This window comes from Anopheles gambiae, chromosome 2 (genome assembly GCF_943734735.2).
Source record: "Anopheles gambiae chromosome 2, idAnoGambNW_F1_1, whole genome shotgun sequence".
NCBI lineage: Eukaryota > Metazoa > Arthropoda > Insecta > Diptera > Culicidae > Anopheles > Anopheles gambiae.
Window position 1 is genome coordinate 20,285,376 of NC_064601.1, and position 14,084 is coordinate 20,299,459.

At 45.4% G+C, this 14,084-nt stretch overlaps 1 protein-coding gene across 5 annotated transcripts in view; it reads left to right on the plus strand.

Moving 5' to 3' along the window:
* Positions 1 to 14,084, plus strand: part of LOC1273609 (ecotropic viral integration site 5 ortholog) — a 32,293-nt gene that overhangs the window by 577 nt on the left and 17,632 nt on the right. For all 5 annotated transcript variants that reach the window (XR_009765461.1, XM_061650788.1, XM_061650789.1 and 2 more), the window contains exon 2: positions 1,077 to 2,163. The gene's annotated coding sequence lies outside the window, so the exon portion shown is untranslated. The remainder of the gene's footprint in view (positions 1 to 1,076; positions 2,164 to 14,084) is intronic.

The following is a 14,084-nucleotide window of genomic DNA, read 5'->3' on the forward strand; positions in this document are numbered from 1 at the left end:
CACGGTAAAGGCAGTGTTTTTATTGTTAACAGCAACCATTGAAAAAAAATCCCGTTCATAAGAGGGGTGGATGTGTTGTTTTTAAAGAAAGTTGTTTACTTGCGCGACACGGTTTTATCACGAGTGTGAGTGTGTGTGTGCGTTCGCGTCAAGTGGAGTGACTGAAAAACTCATTATGAAACCCTCCGCTCACTTTACCCAAAGGAAGCCTGTCTATATCCTGTGTAGAATGAAGAAAAACTCCTATTAACATTTAACTTTTCGCACCCATCTCCTCATCGTGACATTTGTTTGGTGCGTGGTGGTGTGTGAGGCACCTTTCCGTTTTGCCACTTTTTGTGTGCAAAAGCGGCACTCCCCCCATATGCGGCCTTTTCCCCGGTCAATTTCACGGCCATGACATAAAAATGCAGAGAGCAGGAAAAACACTGCCAACTACGTCCGCACACACAGGGAAGTTCGCTTCCCCTGTCGCGAGGTGAAGGGGAAAAACAATCTTCATCCCCTACCCACGGTTGCTGCATTTTTTTTTTCTTCTTTTTGTGTGTGCGCTACAGTGTTCGCCACATTCGAAAGCAATTTTGACGTATTGGCGTCTACGAAAAAAAAATGTTGTGGAGAGGGGTGGGGGTATGGTTGGGAAGCATTGGAACCGCATTCGTGGGAGCTGAAACGAGAAATCGAACGGTCGTGGTGTGTGTTGTTGGGGCTCTGTAGTGGGACGGCGAAAACGGTTAGCCGAGATGGCAACACAACACAACAACGGGCCGCAGCAGCACCACAACCACCACTACCACCAGTGCCAGGCGTAGTAGGCCGCGAGCAACACGTACCACGGCAACGGTGTAATAACGGTGCGGATTCCAGCCCCAGCACGAGCGAGAGAAAGAGAGAGGAGCAAGCACCTTCCCTCCCTCCCTCCCTCTTCTGCTCTCCTGTAACATAATACCGTCACCAATTGTGTGGTAGTAGCTCGGCGGCAGTGTGTAACCTCGGCAATACCGGAGCGCTCCCCCCCCGTTTGATTGTACTAACCGCTGTTTTTCTTCTTCTTTCTTCTCACTCCACACTTGCAGCAATCGTCCCGAGTGTCGGTGCATCATCATCATCACCCTCGAAAAAAGAGAAAGCATCGCACAGCAGCGGCAGTTGCGTCTGTCTATCTCTGTGTGCGGCAGTGGATAATACACTCCGTGGCAAATTCGGTGCATTCCATCTTGCCAAGCGTGCACCCCGTCACCGTGCCTCGCGCTGGTGACTGTGTACAAGTGTGTGTGTGTGTGCGTTTCAAAAATCCATTCGTCGCCGCGTCTCCTAAAAATCAGCTGTGCTGCTGCTGCTGCTGCGGTGTTGATCGCGTATACGCGCGCCACCACACTTTGCGCATATCCAATTCGCGATCGCGTATCCGCCGCCCCGTACACACCATTCCCTTTTCTCAACTTCCCCTTGCGCGTAGTGTGTGTTGTGTCACTTACCTGTGCGCTGTCTTTGCGCATGCCAGTGTGAGTGTGTTTGTGAGTGTGCGTGTTGTGTAAAGGAGCCACTGCTGGATGTTATTATGGTTAGTCATCGTCGATCGGATCGTCTCGCTGTACGGGCAAAGGTGTACCGCTAAATAGAAGAGGGTGGGTTTGTGCGTACAGCTGATGTTGCTGCACTGGGTAGTGCTCTGGTAGTGGTTGTGTGGGCTACTGGCCACCGTATACGCATGTGTGGCTGTGTGTGAGATGCTCAACGGAAGGTATCAACTTCCAAACGTGGCCGGCCGCTGTTGATCGCGAATTCGGAAAGAGAGGAGGGGCTCCGTGGTTTCGCGATCGCGTACACTCACGACCTGCAATATACCAGCGCCACCTCCATCAAAGAGAGGAAGCGGTAGAGCAACCCCTGTGCGTTCGTGTGTGTGCGTGTATAGGACGGGGGGGTATCCGTCTGATGCACAAGAAGAATCAGTGAAGCGGTTGTTATCGTCAGCCGGGTGGAAGAAGGGGAAAAGGCCACGCGAGAAAGGAGCGGTGCGCGCAAGCTGTTGTTGTGTTCAGCCCGAACGCAAGTTTGGCCGCCGCGTGGCAGCGAACGAGTTTCACCCGTGAGCCTCGAGGTGACGCAGGCCAACACCATATAGCCACCCCCGGAGTGTGTGTGGTACAAGCGAAGCAGGTAAGCGTGTTACCGAATCCTTTTGTTGATTGGGGTAGAGCGCAAGAAAAGAAAAAAAAATAGGCAATACATACCACACTAGACCCGAAGGATCCAGAAGCAAAGCAAGGTTTCGTTGAAATGTATTTTTAATACGCTGTTTAAACCGTTTGAATACAGTGTTTTGGTTTGCGTTCTGGCGAATTTTGAATCTACAATATGAAAAGTAATTGTTTGAGTATAGCATTCCCTCGAAAACGTTAAAATGGGTTTTATATTATAACTATTTTGTTTAAAATTACTATTTTTATTGGCAAAGGCACCAGTGATCGATTCAATCGTCCACATCTCTAAGTCTGAATTCTGAAGATCAAGAGTAGGCATGTGTAAAATGAACGAGAATCGCACCGTTCGAACAGTTCGGTAAAGTGCACGAACGAACGAGGTTCTTAACAAAAAGAACGACCAGGACTTTTGGAAGAAACTGACTACACCGAACGCGTTCGAACGTTCCGTTCAGTGTTCGACGGCACACATAAATGTGGTAATAAAACGTGCAAAATCATATTGCTTTCTCGCTCTTTCTCGCACCGTGCGAACGGGTCGTCAGAGATCAAAATGTACCCTGTTGGTGTTGAAATCGTACCCATACAACTCAATTCCTAGAACGCCGTCGAATTTGTCCACCAGTGTTCGATACGTGTGCTGTTGGTGTGGAAATCGTATCTATACGACTGAATTCATCGAACGCGTTCGAACTGGTGTTCGATCTGTGTTCTGTTGGTGTGTAAATCGTACCTACACAACTGAATTCATCGAACGCGTTCGAACTGGTGTTCGATCTGTGTTCTGTTGGTGTATAAATCGTACCTACACAACTGAATTCATCGAACGCGTTCGAACTGGTGTTCGATCTGTGTTCTGTTGGTGTGTAAATCGTACCTACACAACTGAATTCATCGAACGCGTTCGAACTGGTGTTCGATCTGTGTTCTGTTGGCATGGAAATTATACCTATAAAATTCAAAAGATCTAGCCCGTTCAAACGGATTAGTCATTGTTCGCGAATGAACTGAACTGAATTGATTGCGCTCATCATGTTGATCCATATTTAAGTAGTTTTTTTTAAATAGAATCCTTAAGTGTGTATAAGGCATGGGGTACAATATATGCAGGAGACATTTTTGCTCGTATTAGTTTTTTACATGCTTTACATGTTTTACAGTTTTTGGTCGGTTTTGCGATGGATTGTGTTGACCAGACAGCCGAGTGTTTAATGTTTTTAAATGATTGGTTTTAACCGCAGAATGAGTACTTCTTTGGCTACAGTATGCGTCTATGGTGGGTAAATGAAAAAGATAACGAGCGTTCTTTGTGAATAAAAACCTCATGAAACAAAGAACGAAAGAATCGTCGTTCGCGTTCGGTTCTTTTTGGTGAGCGAACTAGTTCGTTCGCGTTCGGTGAAAAGAATCGTTTTGCCCATGCCTAATCAAGAGCATAAACCTCATTCTTCAAAAAAGTCAAATAGTCTTAATAACAGTCTTAATAACAACGTTTCGACATGAATCCGGCAAGAATGGTTTTTTGTGAAGCAAATCAATTTTAAACCACAAATCGCTAGTATTTATCTCCAAACGTTTTACAGACATTTAAAAGATTGATCAAAGACAACAATTTGTACCCAATATGCCTCTATATCCTTTGCCACATCTCAGTGTAAACGATAATTGCCGTCGTTTAAAGCGATGGATATCTATTTACAAAAAATAAAGAAAAACAATCGTCATTGAATTGATTAAAATTCGCGATCAGTTCGCGTATCGGGGCTGAAACGCCATTTGCGGCGACGCTGGTGGTGGAAATTGATTACTGCCGGGCACGGGCGACTAGCCGACCGGAAATAAGGGTGTTTCCCTCCCTCCCTCCCTCCCTCCCTCCCTCCCTCCCTCCCTCCCCTGGGCGTTTCCTCACATCACTTTTGCAGCAGCAAAAGTGTTTAAAAAGTAAAACGAGAAGAAAATAGTTTTTTAGTTTTTGCGCAAGGCAAGCGCAGGGTCCGTTTGCTTCAATGTTCAATGCTTGAGGAGAGAAACTTTATGAATAAAATATGCTCCAAGTTCGTCCTCTGACGCCCCCTAGGGGTGATCGATTTTTTTTTCTCTTATATTTTTGTGGGGAGAGTTAGCTGAAGCCAAGGGAAAAAACAACAATTGTTTCGTATTTTAATAATCAGTTTGATTTTTGGGGATATTTTAGTTTTACGGTGATATCAGGGCAAGTTTCTGCTTAATGATTAAATAAAATTCTACAACGTTTATTGTTTTCAATTCTTGCTATTTCATTCTACTACTACTACTATGTTAGTGGAGAATTTGAAACATCTTTCACGTACTCCGTACGATCTTTTATTTAACTGCGGCGGCAGTAATTCCTCCACTAAACGGAGCTCGTTTCTATGTTTATGTCGGGAAGGTGATGTCAGTAGCATGTTTATAGCCAGCATACTAACCTGTACCGTACCGTCACGAGGTGCAGTTACTTACGTTGAAGTTTATGATTCACCCTCCTGGCACACCTCCTTCTCTAGGATAGACCCACTCACCCGTTACACCATAACTTACCTTTACAGCTGCATTCAAGGGGGGGATGTAAACCGAACTCAACTCGATAAATCGATCGGTGTAAATAAATGTTTACCTTCATCCGTTCCGAGCATAAGTAGCTAGAACGTGGAAGAAGCTGCCATAAAGAAAGCAGGAACGGTGCGGTCCTATGCTGGGAAGGGTGAAAGGGTTTCGGGTCTGTGCTGGATTCTGGTGTTTTGTCTGGTTTTATTGTTCCCAATTTCTCTTTCACATTGTCGTCTAAGATCTCTTTCGCTCGGTCTCTCGCTCTCTCTTAGGTGATCTCTTGAGGGTTGTTGAACCTTATGGAATAACGCCCGAGAAGATGCTTTCTTGCCGGGGCTGCTGTGTCTGGTTATTGTCACGCACTCGCGAGGCACGTTCCAGTCAGAGGAAGAGTGCATTAAGCGTTTTTATCATGTCGATGGTACGATTCAAGATGCACTAACGATTTTTAACAGCTATCGATAGCATAAATAGCTTAAAAACTGGAGTTAGAAGGCATCTGTTTTGTGTGCGTATGTTCTGTGTGAAGGTGGGATAGCTATTTTGGTTTGATGTTTCAGCTCAAGATAACGGATAAGTTTTTGTAGATTTAAGTATACCAATGGCTAGTTTTTTAAAAGGAATTTTACAATAAAATAAGAAAGTTTTACTGTTTTTTCATCAAAAACTTCAACAAGCAATTATTATTGCTATAGATAAACTTTTTACTGTCAAGATCCGATCTGATCTCAAATTTGGGATGCAATTTCAATGTGTCTGCCAAATCCCAAACATTCCTAGTTCCCACTTTTAATGCTTCTTTTTGTGCAATTTATGCACACGTTTGTAAGGAATATTAAAAAAAAGGCTATGGATCCACCTGATCTACATACACTTTGATTCTAGATTCCACCACCTGATCTCTTTAATGCACCTTGGCAATAAACACGACTTTGTTTTGCCATTTTTCGAGCAGGTACTCGAATCTAATTCTAGCTTTGAGGCTGAAATAATCTAGGTTGAAAATAGCTGGCTGGTTTTGTGTGTGGTTTTGCATGGAGTGTTCACATGATTTACCCAGTCAGACAAATCGGACTTAATTTACCCCTATCTTACCGCTAAATTACCGGTAATTTAAGAGTAATTTAATGGTAAATTAGCAGTACTTAATTTACCCATTCGAGCAGTTCTGACAGATCCTATTCCTTCCTCTATTTTATTTTTATTTTTGTCGGCCAAATTGTTAATAAATAACACGAAATGTATTATATTACAGTTGAATGCTTTTATTCAATCATTGTCCTTAACTTATACAAACGATTACAATGTATTTTTTTAAACAAACTCGACTTGAACAGCCGCTTCACCCGGAGAAGGTGGTGCACAAATAGCACTAATAAATGCAATTTCTCGGCTGTTTTTTACATTTTATAGTTTTAAACACACCGCCAATGTCTTCTTCCACTAAAAGATCATTAAAACAATACATTTTTTGTTCTAATTTACATCTTTTCACTGACAACAAACGACAACACTTCGTACCGCTAAATTGCTCTTAAATTACTGTTATGACAGACACAAAACTGCTCGAATGGGTAAATTAACAGAAGGCTGTCTGACTGGGTAGCCTCCAACTGTCAAACTCCACATAAATAAGGCGGGCTAGTATTGTGAAAGGCCCCACAGTTGGATTCCAGATCAATTGAATCGAGCTTGAAAAAAAGAATAATCTTCCGACTGCAGCTGCCTTATTTGGGATTTATTTGATAAATACGCACCAGAAGCTGACTCACTCATGCAGAGTGTATTCAGTGTGTATTAAAGAATAAGCACGATAAGAACTAGGAAACTAATGCTTCATGGTTAACAAATTGTACCCGTTCGGCATACTTTGTACGAATTATGTATTGCTTCCGATAGTATGACGTAAAGCACCCACCAACAAAGCTGTGAAACATGACTCCGGGGGTCTAGCATTCCAATCATGCTTTACACCACATTCTATTTAGGCTTGTGTCTGTTTTAAAGCCACTTGCTTGTGGCTTGTGGCTAAAGCGTTTAAAAGCTTTAGTGAAATTGCCAATATTTAGAAACTGCCGCAGAGCAGTGATCGAGTGTAGGGTGGAAAAGGGGGGAAGACACATTATCTAGGTCAATATTTGGTCTGCCAATAAGCTGCCCGGGCCAACCATTACCGATGACGGAGGCAGGCGGCTTTTGGTAGCTGCTGGGTAAAGATTTATCCTGAACACTGTGTCACTCGATCTCCCTCTCTCTCTCTCTCTCTCTCTCTCTCTCTCTCTCTCTCTCTCTCTCTCTCTCTCTCTCTCTCTCTCGGCTCCTGATGCTCGCATGTAGTTGACGGAAGTTCACGTCAGTACGCCAGAATAGAACGTATGCTTTCAAAGCACTGCTTTCCAGTGATGCTAGTTTCAAGTGGCATAAACATGTTTACCCTAGACCAAGCGAGTTCTTTTTATGCTCTACCATGCGCCAACTATAAATTCAAAAGATTCAAAAGGTTTTGTTTAAGGCTTTTCTTTCTATCCAATATGTCTGGAGATTTCGAGAGAGTGTATATGCAGCCGGAGAAACGGTTCATTTCTAGGACCCATTCTCTTCTCCCCGTGCACAACGACCAAATCGGGCCATCAATCTCGGGCACCACCCCCCCAAAGTCGTCCCCCGTAATGAGTGTCGGCCGATCGATCTCTCGCCTCTGGATGTGGTGCTGCCGATGGGTGGAACACGCATTTGTTCCGCGCAGACGACTGATGATGAGGCTGCTGTGTGCAACGCAATTTGAATGAAATTGAGGTTATTCCTACGGGCCAGGGAAGGGGGCTTTCTATCTCGAGGGCTAAGGGTGGGTTTGTCGTAGCGCCGGATCATGGGTCTGTGCAACTCGGGCCGGGAGGGTAATGATATGGGAGAGATCGGTGCACATGTGTCGCGCGATAATAGTTATCAGGTTTTTGAAGTGCGTTTGCTGCCGCCGAGGCGCTGGCGCTTTTGCTGGGTGGTTGTTCGATTTCGAGAGGTTGTTTTTCTCCCCTATGTGGCCTCCCTTCGTATGCTGCTCTGTCAACTCTGTTGATGCCGCCTGGTGTCGTGTCTCGGGCCTTCCCTCCATCCAATCTTGTAGCCCGCAATCAAACGCCTAATAGTTGGGCTGGTGGTGTGGTACAGGAAGGCAAACCGGCATTAGCAGCAGAAGAAGCCCTACTTTAATACCGTCTTCCGTGTTCGTTCAATCTTAAAATTACTCTTCCCACTTTCGCCTCTCTTCCTATCCCTCTCCTTTCCTGTTACGTCGTGTCCCTTCCGTCTCCCTGGGTTTCGGTTCCGTTTCCTTCTGTGTAGTCGTGTCTGGAGGATGATTTTTCGGGGCGTATGGTAAATTAGTTTAGGAGGCTTCCACCTTCTCTCTCTCTTTCTGTCGCATTTGCTTGCACACGCTCGCTATATATATGTGTGAAATCGGTTCAGCTTCCCTGTACCTTTGGCCGTGCTCCGTCAAGCTGTGTAAATGCACCGTTGTGCAAATTCTTCCCCCAAATCACGGCGGCAATGCACTTTCGTGTAAGCGAAAGATGTTCATGTTTCATTAACGGGTTTTTTTTTCTCTTCTGTCGGTTGCTGTTGTTGTGGTCGATCTCTCGCTCTCTCTCGTGCACTCTCTTCCTGTCATTGAGGTCGTCTCGGGTTTGGGCGCGGGTGTGCGGTGTGTGTGTGTGTACATTAATAACCCTTCTTTCCGCCTGCTTCCGTCGATCTTTTAAGGCGAACAGACCGAAGAGACCATTAAGGCGTACAATTGCAATGGAAAATTAGTACAGTTTTAATTCAAAAATTGCAAACTCCCCCCTTTTTTGTTTGAGAGAAGATTTTTGGAGGTTGCTGGAGAGAGGTTTAATGAACGCCGGGCGCGTGAAAGCGTGCTAACAGGGCGTGTGACAATTTTTAGGGGTTTTTTTCTCTCCTTCAATTGCATTTTTCAAGCGATTTATTTCAATTGAAGGTAAGCGCTTGAGTTGAATCGATTGTTTGAATTTCACAATAATGTTTTAATTTCAAACAATTTCATTCACTTGTCGGTCTGTTAGCTACGCGCTGTAGGAGATTGGACAAACGAGTGAAGAAGTAAAGGTTTTCTTCAGATTCTTTGCCTTTATCACCATCTGCAAAACATTCCCCAGTACACATAAATGTCTGTATTTCATTTTTACCAATAAATTGCACCGTATAAGGCTGCAAATGCATCAAATGTGTGTAGTAGCAATGTGCTGTGAGCGTATTTCTTACGGATTTCTTTTTTATCGATCGATGCCACCATTCTCTTAACGCACATACTATCGTCGAACACAAAATTGGAACCTCCGAAATGTCGTAACATCTGCGATAACACCTCCTCCAACCAAACAGCCACAGCAGCAGCAGCAGCAGCAGCAACACTCACACATACACACTTCACTCCATCCATCATTCTCCATTGGTTCGGTTCCTAATCAGGTTGACCCACATAAACTCGTAGAAGAAAAGCGAAATACCCGCCATCCCTTGCTACTACTGCTACCAGCGAACCAACAATCGTACACACAACACAATGCCTTGCACACGTTTGCCTATTGGTTTGGCCGTTTTTTTTTTTGGTGGTCGGTCGTTGACACGATCAGCGGTGTCCTATTGCGCGCATTTGAGTTGGGGAGGAGGGAGGGAGGTGGTGCCACACACGATGTGTGCGTCGCATGTTTCGGCACTAGGACCAGATAGGAAAGCAGGAGAAAGTCGTTAAAATATTCTGCTCCCTGTGTGTGTTCTCTGTGTGGTGCTGTAGGATTAACGGTGCAATTTTCGTACATTTGTCCACATTGCACATTCGTTCGCTCAAACGCCGGCCTGTGATGCGCAACTGCGCTTGCCTTGCGTTTGACGTTTGGTTGCGCGGTTCGTTGCGTATGTTTCGTAGTGCATCATCTCTCCCAAGGCGATTGGGAGGCGTTGGCGTTTCGGTTACCGGTGATTATTTGTGTTTGATTTTCTACACCGAAAGCACCATCTTTTTGTGTGTATGTCTGATGCGGTCTTGTTTGATAAATTGCTCAAACCTTTGCGGACCAATAATATTACACATCGCAAGCAAAGAAACGACCTGCCTTTTTTGAGAGTCGGCGTTGTTCGTGCACAACCCAACCCCTCAACCTTGTTGCAAACCTTGCTTTTGCCTTATTTATCGGCAGCAAGAAATTACGCGTACACTTGGCTCCTGTAGTTGTCTTGCTGTGGTACTGTCTCCTCTATGTTGTGTACCGGTTTTGCGACAACACACCATAGCGACACAGCCCCACACCTTTGTTTGGTATGTTATGGTTCACGTTCTGTTCTTACGGATGCGAGCGAATAAGTTCTATTTCTTTGCTTCGGCTGCGTTGCTGCGAGGTGTCCACGAACAACACACCTCTCATCATGCCGAGTTTCACTCCGTGCGCGACCTCCGGGTCGAAGAATTGGGTGGGTTGGGTTAATGGATAGACAGCCACAGCGACACACAGCTGAGGCAGCAGCTTGTTGTGGGCCGCTGTGGGGTGGGGGGACAAGCACAACGCGTAGGAGATGAATCGCTTTTGGGCTGGCAACCATTTCTATTCGCAGTCGGGTTTGAATGCGTTCGTTTCAAGGTTTCGTATTTGTCGCGTTTGAAGCATGCACAATCGGAAAGTTTTGTCTCGGTGAAGATCCGTCACCGAACATAACAAATCGATTCATTTAACACCTTAAAACATGTGTTTCTACTAAATACGGGCTTTACATTCTTGCAGATAAACTTCTCGAGTCGGTTTTGTCACGCGTGAATACTTCTTTTTTCTTCGCTAAAGACTGGAAGTTACTAAAGACTGGTACATCCGCGTTCGTGCCGTACAAAAGGCAGTTGACGATCAAATGAAGTGCGATCTTTCTTCTTTTTTCCTCTTCGAAATGTCGTACCAGAAGGAAAGAACACACTAAGGAACTTTGCTTTCCTCTTCATTGTCTTCAATTCACACTTCATCATAGATGTACACTGTTAAAGAATGGTGCGTCTTCTGTAAATGATGTACTTTCTACGAAGCAGAAACTCGTTGCATTTACGACGCAAATACTCCATTTGAATGAAATTCTCCCTAGACCCTTGTACAGCAAGACCCACCCCTTTGCCAAGTGTAGCAAAGGACGCACTTCAACAAGAATCTGTGCCATCGTGAAGGGCTTACGTACGGACAGGATGTGTACCCTATGGAATTAAGCCATCAGCGCTTCGATTACCCTTTTTGTGCACGTGTGTATGTGTGTGTGTGTGTGTTGGCTGTAAAAAAAACCAGTGTACACTGGGCCAATCCACTCCACACGGGCCCGATGTTGCAATCCACACCACTTCTGAGCGCTTCTTCTTAGTGGTGCGGCTTAAAAAGAGACCATACTTTGCACCTTCGTGTGGATGTGTGTGTGTGTGTGTGTGTGCGTGTGTCTGCACACCTTCAATGAAACGCATGAATGGGTTTTCTACGCTTCTATGCGCTTGCTGCTGCAACAAGTGCGCCATCAAACGGCCAAAAGTGAAGAGGGTCATTCGAAAGGCAAACGGTGTGGGGGGACTCTCTGTAACACACGAATCGTGAAACCAACCTTCCTCCAACGCGCTTCGACATCCTCCTCCTGGCTTCAAGTGTGTCCAGTGAACTTGATCGCTCGGTTGTATCGATTTCATCATATTCCCCCTCGTCCCCGTGCTGTGGGCCTTCAATAGCTGTTGCCTCAAGAAGTAAACCTCTGATAAACAGCCCCCTCCACCTGCCCGAGTTCTTATCGATGTGTGTAAGCGGTTAGAACATTGGTGTAATAAAATAAAAGGCACATGCATGCAAGCACACAGAGTCTAGAAACCTTCACTCGCAATTGAAAGGTGAAGACAGTTCCTTAAGGGAGAGACTCACAAGGGCGAACTTCGAAATTGCCTCTTTACCCGCTTGTCGTAGCCCTTGGGTTTGGGCGACCGTTTTGGCGCTAGAAACGGGAACGACGGGTTTGGCGGCGCATCATGAACGGGGTCAAGTACGGGTGCGAGAGCCATTTTATGGTTTTAGAATTTTACAACACTTCCTTTGTGTGCTGTCCTTACTACTGGGTCGCACCAAGGAGATTCGGCAAGGTAATGCTGGAAACACCCTATGAACTCATCGTGATGGCACCAATGAGGGGTGCGTTCGGACCAACAAACGACCCAACTGGCTGGGCACAGTACACAAATAATATTATAATTGGTCGCGACACCAAACCAAAAACAGGAAAAAGCACGTCAAACTGCTGCTGCACTGGTCGAGGCGGAAGAACTTGCGTTTTTTTTTGTGGTGCGCCAACGCCAACGCCTCGCTCTCCCGGGTGCCTACCACGGTGACATCATTCTAACCGGGGCCGAGCTCCGCGGGAGGTAGTGGTGGTGGTTGTTGTTGGTGCAAATTAGTCTTTCTACTCATTGATCGTGATAAAACAAACACTGAGGTAGGCGAAGGTTTTCGGGAGTTTTTGGAACATGAACAGCTTATTTGTGTGTATTTTCCCATAAAAATATGCAAAATAAAGTTGAAATGGTTAACAATTGAACTCCAGTGTTGTAAGCAAAAGCTTCAAAGCTTGTGTCGGATTGAAGCATAACGATAAGTCCCCCTTTGCCGCTGGAAACGACCGACAGAACTGGCATCCGATCAAAAGTAATGGGATGATTCGTCGGACATCTTATTGGAATTTTGAAATTCCCATACATAAAAAGCTCACCAACCTGTCCAGAGTCAGCAGCTTATCAAATTTACCTGCGGCACCAAAACGTGACCCTTAACAAATACGAAACGACGGTAGGCACATGTAGTGTGCGCGAGGAAAGCGAGAAAAGTTCGACATTTTTGAGTGACAAAAACGATAAATAAATAACAACCGCCCGTAACGAGGAAAGCTCTTATTCCCTGATCCCTGTCCGCTTCATACTACGTCAATAGAATAGTGAGGTAACCCTTTTCCCTAGACACACACACACACACACAATCACACTGGAAGGGATCGGTGGAGTTGGAAGGAAGGCAAGAGGTGAGTTATGTTGATGGGTGGTGGCACACCGTCGCCCAACGCGAGTCGTGGTGCTGCCGCCGTCGTACGTGAATTGGGGCTTGCGGGATTTGACCTCGTTTCCGGTAGTAGAAAGGTAGTACCCCGTTTATTTAATTTTTAATATTTCTTGTTGTCTTGGAGAAGGGGGATGTTTTGCTGTGTGTATTTCTTTGTGGTTTATGTGTGTTTTTTGTTGTTGCTGTCGTGTTTTTAAGCTTCTATTTCGTACGTTTGGAGCAGGGAAAATTGGACACTCATTAGGCCGAGTGGCTGCCGTTTGGTGGATGAGAGTATGCGCGGGAATGAAACGGGAGGGAAGTGGTTGTGACCGAAATATCCGTCTGTTGTGGGCAGCATGTTTTATGCTGTGCCGTGTAGATCGATTTTATGCTTTGTGCCCGAAAATAACTCCCCCTGGTTGAGAAGAACCTTTCCTTTACCGATGATGTTTTTGGAAGCTTCTGATTTCGATTAATACAAGCGTTGGTACCCTTTTCTGTTGCTTGGCCCGAATGTAAAGTATTGTACAATCAGTGCACAGTGTATGTTTGATCGATAGTGTAGTAAAGCTATGCTTTTGAAATCTCAACTTACCAACACCAAAGTAAAACCTCTTGCCAACACTTCTGAAGCCAATTGCTAATGCCGTGTACAACTAACTAATCCTTTCGCAAAGTTGAGCAGGTAAAGCCTCTGTGTTGTAGTTGTTGTTGTTTTGCCAATCGCTAAGTGAAATTGATGCCACACATTTTCGCGTGACCAAGGTAATGTTGTCACTGTCTGTCGGAATTTTTCGCATCATCAAAGCTCTCTCCCCTGCCCACAGTCGTGCGCCACAGAGCGAACGTGCATGCACACCGGCACACCGGTGGCGTGCCGTGTCCGACGGGTGATTTGTGTTGCAATGCTGGCCCCACCGACAGCAGAATACTGTATGACTATGTTCTATACATTAGTGGGTATTCTTGTGGTAGTGGTGTGGTTGCTTTTCGTTTTCTAGTTTGTTTTCTATGACGGACACACCAATGGGACCGGCCCTGCTCTCTACAAAAGGGATAGAGAGTGAGCGAACGAAAGAGGCAAGAGGAGGTCCGTTTGGCCAGTGCTTTGGCCAGCGGCCCCACCACCGCAGTGGGGTGGATTTGTTGGAGCGTGTCATAAATATTTCCAAACATTACCACCGGGCACGTTCCG